The 7,984-nt window shown below is 37.8% G+C and overlaps 1 long non-coding RNA gene across 1 annotated transcript in view; it reads right to left on the bottom strand.

Moving 5' to 3' along the window:
* Positions 1–388: 388 nt before the first annotated feature.
* LOC122550593 (uncharacterized) overlaps positions 389–7,984 on the bottom strand; it is an 83,993-nt gene continuing 76,397 nt past the window's right edge. Inside the window, exon 4 of the long non-coding RNA XR_006311890.2 lies at positions 389–2,621. This is a non-coding gene — a long non-coding RNA (uncharacterized LOC122550593). The remainder of the gene's footprint in view (positions 2,622–7,984) is intronic.

Below are 7,984 nucleotides of genomic sequence, written 5' to 3'. Positions count from 1 at the left end.
GGAAATGAAAGATAATTGATATCAGCAGAGAAAAAAATACTGGATAACCTAAGGGACAAATATCCAACAAATCCCCAGGACATGATGGACTACACTTTAGGGTTTTACAGATAATGGATACACTGGCCATGATTTTCTAAAATTCCCTAGAATATAGATTGATTTCAGCATAATGAAAGTTGGTAAAGACAATACTGTTATTCAAGAAAGAGTAACAGAGAAAAGAGGAAATCACAGTCATTCATTGGGAAAGTGTTGGAATTTATAATTATACAGTTTTGGAATCATGCAGCATAGAAACAGATCCTTCGGTCCAACCAGTCCATGCCAACCATGAACCCAAATTAAATTTGTCTCACCTGCCTGTGTTTGGCTTATAACCCTCCAAATCTTGCCTACTCATGAACTTATCCAAAAGTATTTTAAATATTGTAACTGTTCCTACATCCATCACTTTCTCTGGCAGTTCATTCCATAGATATACTACTTTCTGTGTAAAAAAGTTGCTGCTCATGATCTTCTTAAATATTTCACCTCTTACCTGAAAAATATGCCCACCCCACTTTTGAACTCCTCTACCTTAGAGAAAATAACCCTTGCTGTTCACTTTATCTGTGTCCCTCATGATTTTATAAACTTCAATAAGGCCATCCCTCAACCTCCTACACTCCAATGAAAAAAGTGCCAGCCTTTCCAGTCTATTTTTATATCTTAACTCCCACCAAACATCCTGGTAGATATTTGCTGAACCCTCACCAATTAATAATATCCTTCCTATAACAGGGTGCAGAGAGCTGCACACACTACTCCAGAAGAGGCCTCACCAATGTCCTGTACAACCTCAACATCACTTTCCATATACTCAAAGTCTGAGCAATGAATGCAAATATGTTAAATGCCTTCTTAACCACCTTGTCTACCTGTGACCCAAATTTCAAAGAATTATGTACCTGAACCCTGAGGACTCTCTGTTCTACAACACTAACCTGGACCCTTGTATAAGTCCTCTCCTTGTTTGTTTTACCAAAATGCAATACTTCACCATTTATCCAAATTAAACTCCATCTGCCATTCTTCAGCCAATTGGCCCAACTGATCAAAATCTCTTTGTAATCTGAAATAACCTTTTTCACTGTCCACATTATCACTAATTTTAGTGTCATCTGCAAACTTACTAACCATTCCTTCTATATTCACATCGAAATTATCTATATAAATGCCAAACAAAAGTAGACCCAGTACCAATCCCTGTGAATCACCACTGGTCACAGGTGTGGTTTCCAAAAAACAACACTCCACTACCATTCTCTGTCTCTTATCATAAAGCCAATTTTGTATCCAATTGGCCCAAGCTCACTTTGAATCCAATATGATCTAACTTTACTAATTAGTCCACCATGCAGATCCTTGTCAAAGGCTTTACTAAAGTTCAAGTCCACTCTGTCTTTATCAATATTTTTGGTTACTTCATTAAAAATCTCAGTCAAGTTTGTGAGATATGATTTTCCTCACATAAATCCACACTGACTATTCCTAATCAAAAATCACTGACACGGGTTATAGTCCAACAGGTTTATTTGAAACTTTTTGGACTATAACCAAATGTTGTGTGATTTTTGACTTTGTCCATCCTAGTCCAATACCGGTACCTCCACATTATCCCTAATCAATCCTTGCCTCTCCAAATGCATTTAAATCCTATCTTTCAGAATCCCCTCCAACAACGTACCTTCCACTGATGCGATGACTCACATGTCTATAGTTTCCAGGTTTCATATTCATAGATGATATAAATATTTCTGTTAGGGGCCCCACAATTTCCTCTCCAACTTCCCACAACATCCTATGATACACTGAAGAGTGATCTACTTTTGGTGTTTTCTAATTCCAGCACTTTCTTTTCTGTAAAGTGAACGGTTTTCCAAGTATGAGAAGTGATCTAATTGAAAGTTATGAATATCGTAAAGATATAGATGCAAATAAATTGTTTCCCCTGGTTGGTGAGTCTTGAATCAGGGACATAACTTAAAACTGAGATGCCATTTAGAACTGAGATGAGGAGAAATTTCTTTTGAAACTGTAAAGTACAGAAATGTACTGCTAGCAGATTGTAGAAATACCTTCATAATGTGTAGGTGCTAGATGCCAGTGTCCTGGATGTGAGTGCATGTGGCTGGTGTTCATGGATTGTACCCTGGAATGTTGCTTGTTGGGTGACTGAAAAGCATCTCTAGAGGAGCAAGCAATGAACTGTAATTGCTGATACCTGCTCAGAATTTCATGTTGTGAATTCTCGTCATTTAGTTTCCTCGCAGCATTTGGCAGACTAGGATGCTACATATTAATGAAGTGAAATTTGCAGTCAATTAGGATAACAACAAGTGATAATCCCCTTTAATAAACCTCTTGCCAATTCCTAGTAAGAATCTCATCTCAATGTCCTGAATTCTTGGCAAATGAAATATATTTCTCCCCATGTCAGAAAAGGCTTCATTGTACTACTTACGTGATTCCCCAGATTTTTCAGCATCATTCACTTCATTCCGGCATTTATAAGATTCCAACAAGCCTCCCGTTACCTCTCAGAAATTGTTGGAGGAACTCAACACATCTGGCAGTATCTGTGTAGTGAGAAGCAGAGTTAAAATTTCAAACCTTGTAAACCTTCTTCAGAACTGAAAACTGATATCTGGTGGCTGTACCTTTTCATGGCACATGATCAGAGTCGAGAGTGTAGTGCTGGAAAAGCACAGCAGGTCAGGCAGCATTGGAAGAGCAGGGGAATCCATGTTTAAAGCATTCCTGATGAAACGCTTATGCCTGAAAATGTCGACCTTCCTGCTCCTCGGATGCTGCCTGTCCAGCTGTGCTTTTCCAGCACCACACTCTCGACACTAACTCATAGATTAGACAGATTACTCAAGGTTTTTCTCTTACAGACTTGCATACACACTCAGCGCCTACAGGATGCTAACAGCATTCCTGCCTTGTCATACCAGGCTTTTCAGTGAATCGTCACCCAGCCAGAGCCTAAAGACTAACTGTACTACTGTATCTGCTCTGCACAGAAATAGAGCCAGGTTGCTTATCATCAGTGTTATGCCCAGGAGTGGACATCTTGCTATATGGTATGTCAATCTCTCACCTTCGGCAAGCTGCCTGCATGGCAATCACATAGCATGATGCTTCAATCAAGTGGCAATGTCTGGGCGGCACGGTGGCACAGTGGTTAGCACTGCTGCCTCACAGCGCCAGAGACCCGGGTTCAATTCCCGCCTCAGGCAACTGACTGTGTGGAGTTTGCACGTTCTCCCCTCCGGGTGCTCCGGTTTCCTCCCACAGTCCAAAGATGTGCAGGGTCAGGTGAATTGGCCATACTAAATTGCCCGTAGATTTAGGTAAGGGGTAAATGTAGGGGTATGGGTGGGTTTCGCTTCGGCGGGTCGGTGTGGACTTGTTGGGCCGAAGGGCCTGTTTCCACACTGTAATCAGTTGGAAAACTGGAAGGAAAGTGGTCAGAGGTCTGTTCAGTCGTGATGATGGGGAGTGGGAGGAAAAAGGGATGAGGAATTAGAGAAAGGATTAAATGTGGGCAGAACCTTTTCTACTTTTTTTCTACTTCTTTATTAGTAAGTACACTTTAGAATTACCTTTATTGTTTGCATATTCACTGTTCTAACTTTCTGTATGAAAACAATTCACCTTCTTTATGTAGATACTTATCTAGAAATTATGGCCTCCCACCTTTGATTTAGATACCAATCAAAATTCTGTCTGAAGAAAGAACATGTAACTATAGAACATTGTACACAATCTTCAAGAGAGTCAAAAACAACTCAGTCAATGAAATGTCTATAAGTAAAGTGACTGAGAATGGTGAGGTTCATAAAGTTGTACATCAGTAAAGACTTCAGAAAAATATGGAAGTTAAAAGAATAACTTTTTGCTTTGATTAACCAATTCATATTTATCCTAGACCTTAAAAATCACCATTTTCCATGTTCCACACCAATTAATATAATTCACTTAATTTCAATTTCTGACAAATTATCAGCAGTTTTATTCTATTGTGAAGTGAGTTCAAATTGCCCAAATTTTACTATCCAGCTAAAAGTCTGACAAAGAAGACATTTGTTTTTTGAATCTGAACTGTCAACCAAACCAAGTCATAGAGGTTTCCAGTTTTTCATAGCACTTTAAATCCTGTCAGTAGAGTTTAAATGATTATAGCAGCCTTCGGCTTATGACTTATCCTGAAAAGTGACTGGCTGCTTTTTCTACTCTTGCAGTTAAAAAAGATATTTGATGAAAAATAAATCAAAAGATGTAAATGCATATACAACAAGGCAATAATGTGTAAAAATGGAAAACAGAATATAATGAAAGAGAAAGCAACATAGAAAAGAATTGTAAAAACAAGTATTTGGCATGAGAAATATACAGATTGAATACCAAAGATATAGGAAGATACAACAAGGTAATCTCAATGCAGAGAACAGGGTACAGATATTTGAATTTATAGAGACAGACAGACTAAATGCTATAAAGACAATAATAGCAAAAATGACACTGTCAAGAATAACATTGTTTCACGCTGTTTTTCATAGAAATGCCTTGAAATTTGATTCTCTAATATCATACAGCCTGGCCTCAAATACAGTGGATCACAATCCTAGCTCTTGTCAAAATGTATCATAGATTCAATGTTGGCTAGAAGTAGGGTGTATCTAAATTATATATTATGACTTGCTTTTCCAAATACCATTTGTCATTGGGAAGTTATGTTTGTGTGCAGTCGCTACACAATTTATTGTTTTATTGCTCTGAAATTTTCAATCAAAGATGATAAAATTATGTTTAATTGCCACAACTAATTTATGCTATAAAATTAATAGAAACATTTTTCTCATGTTGTACTTTTTAAAGAATAAAATAAATTAGAAATCAGACTGCATTTAATTAACTGAATGTTTTTGGCTAAAAGATAATTAGGAAGTTAAAATGGAAAACAAAATAGGGAACATGTGGAAACAATTAAAGATTAATTATTTATTTGTTATTAAAATCATTATTCAATGTGTATTTTACTTAAACATTAATTCTAATATTTTATTTTGTGTTATTCAGTGATTTCCAGTGCAAAGCTGGAAAAAGGTGAGGATTTCCCTGGAGTAGTGGGGAGTTAAGGCATAATTTCATTCAGTTTTATGGAGTTTGTAAGCAGCTGCAATACATAAGCATGGAGCTACCACAATTCATAGCTGCCAGTTCTACAGTAAAATCACTGTCATTCAGACTTGGATTTTTCCTTCAAGCTTGACCTTGAATCCACACAACTGCAACACATATCATTGACAGTTTCTTTGTGTTTTCTTTGTACTGCAGTCATCATCCTTACAGGGTTTGCATTGATGTTTGTACACTAACTTGCAAAAATAATTAAATATCACACATATTAATTAGATGTTAATCATTTGTTTTATCGACACAGACTATGGGGAGAAAATCTTTCCTCTTCCAAAGATAGTAGTCATAAACTGAATATGTTCAGAAACAGTATTTGCTACGCTGATTGGACAAGAATAAAAAAAACACACATTTTGATCACTTCTGCCCTGGAAATTCTTAGCAGGAGAGTCCTATCACAAAATAGTGGAAACCTCACCAGGAAACAATGCTGCGAGCAGTGAGGAGAATCAGTGCGAGAATCATGTCCTCTTTTTCAACAGCAAGTGTGCCCTACCATTTTGTTTAAATGAATAGCAGCCAGTTTGACATCCACTGTAAAAGAATTATAACATGCAAGTCTGAGGCTTGGATGCCAAGTGTGCTGGGAGAATGTTCAATTTCCCAGGCAATTCCCGCAGAGTCAGCTGTGTCAGAGAATGTACAAGGCCCAGACACGCAACTCCAACCTACACTGCTACTATAACCTGCCTGCTAATGCAATACTGGGACCGATATTCTATTTGTGCTCTTGATAATGAGTGATGCAAGATGAAAACAGCCTAAATATTCTGAAGCTGTATGTCCAAGTGTTATAATTCTTCTGCCAATCTTGGCTCAATGACACTGTTTACTGTTTTGTGAATAAAGTTTAGGTTCACACCTCTGATCAAACAGTAATTTGTTAGCTATGAAATATTTTGGGATGTGTCTGTCATGAAACCTGTCATATAAATGTAATTTTATAAATTTCCTGATACTCATCTTACAAATCTTATCATTTGAATGGGATACTGAAGTGGGTAATTTAAAATGTTAATATCCTATTTTTGAATACTTGAAATATTTGAGTTTTTGAACGTTCTTTTGTGTATTGTTTTGACTTAAGGATCACACAAGTGAATAGTTTATATCCAATCATAAGGGGAAGAACAGATCAAATATGATTTGCTCGCTGAGCTGTAGGTTTGATATCCAGACGTTTCATAACCTGGCTAGGTAACATCATCAGCGGCGACCACCAAGTGAAGCGAAGCTGTTGTCTCCTGCTTTCTATTTATATGTTTGTCCTGGATGGGGTTCCTGGGGTTTGTGGTGATGTCATTTCCTGTTCGTTTTCTGAGGGGTTGACATGTCAGAGAATTCCTAGAGGCCTGGCACTCCAACCACAACGCCATAAACAAACACATAGATCTAGATACCATCTATCAACCCCTCAGAAAATGAACAAGAAATGACATCACCTCAAATAAACCAGGAACCCCATCCAGGACAAACATATATAAGTAGAAAGCAGAAGATAACAGCTTCGCTTCACTTGGAGGTCGCCACTGATGATGTCACCTAGCCAGGCAATGAAACATCTAGATATCAAACCTACAGCTCAGCGAGCAAACCAACACCCTAAACCTCAACTTGAGCTACAAACCTTGCAGATCAGATATGAATTTGATTGCTGAATGTTGCATCATTTAATTAGTTAAAAATCACACAACACCAGGTTATAGTCCAACAGGTTTAACTGGAAGCACACTAGCTTTCGGAGCGACGCTCCTTCATCAGGTCCGCTCCGAAAGCTAGTGTGCTTCCAATTAAACCTGTTGGACTATAACCTGGTGTTGTGTGATTTTTAACTTTGTACACCACAGTCCAACACCGGCATCTCCGAATCGTTTAATTAAAAAGTCACCACAAACTCATTAGCACGTTCTGTTTATGCAAGAGCAAGTGGTTAAAATGTGGCAAAGAAGTTCCACTGTTAATGTAAGTCATATTGCAGGAAACAAAACAAGCTGTGTTGGTTACATAATAGAAGTTGAAATAACATTCAGAATGTGTCTGCTAATGAGAGCTAAGGTTTGTGAGATGATCCTCAGTCATCACAAGACATCATGAAGAATGAATTGCAGTGAATGTAAATTATCTTAGAAAAAGTCGTTCCTTTATTATTTTGATTATTTCACATTGTTGGCATTGTCTAAAATTTAATTGCTTGAATTCTCAGCAGATGCTTATATTAATGGGTAATTAAGCCTTAAAGTTGGTGATGATGACATCAGATTAAATTTAATGTAATTATATTGGTTAGGTCACTTTTGGAATACTGCATTCATTTCTGGTCTCCCTGCTATAGAAAGGATGTTGTGAAACTTGAAAGGGTTCTGAAAAGATTTGCAAGGATGTTGCCAGGGTTGGATGGTTTGAGCTACAGGAGAGGCTGAATAGGCTGGGACTATTTTCCTTGGAGTGCAGAAGGCTGAGGGGTGAAGTTTATAAAATGAAGGGCATGGATAGGGTGAATAGTCAAAGTCTTTTCCCTAGTGTAGGAAAGTCCAAAACTAGATGGTATAGGTTTAAGTTGAGAGGGAAAAGATTTAAAAGGGGCCTAATGGGTATTTCTTTCATGCAGAGGATGGTGCGCATATGGAACAAGCAACCAGCAGAAGTGGTGGAGGCTGGTACAATTACAACATGTAAAAAGCATCTGAATGGGTATATAAATAGGATGGTTTAGAGAGACATGGGCCAAATGCTGGTA

Source organism: Chiloscyllium plagiosum, unplaced genomic scaffold (assembly GCF_037043375.1).
Source record: "Chiloscyllium plagiosum isolate Xiang-an unplaced genomic scaffold, Cpla_swu_hap1 HiC_scaffold_6, whole genome shotgun sequence".
NCBI lineage: Eukaryota > Metazoa > Chordata > Chondrichthyes > Orectolobiformes > Hemiscylliidae > Chiloscyllium > Chiloscyllium plagiosum.
Note: the sequence above shows the minus strand (reverse complement) of the source record. Positions and strands in the feature narration are given on the sequence as shown.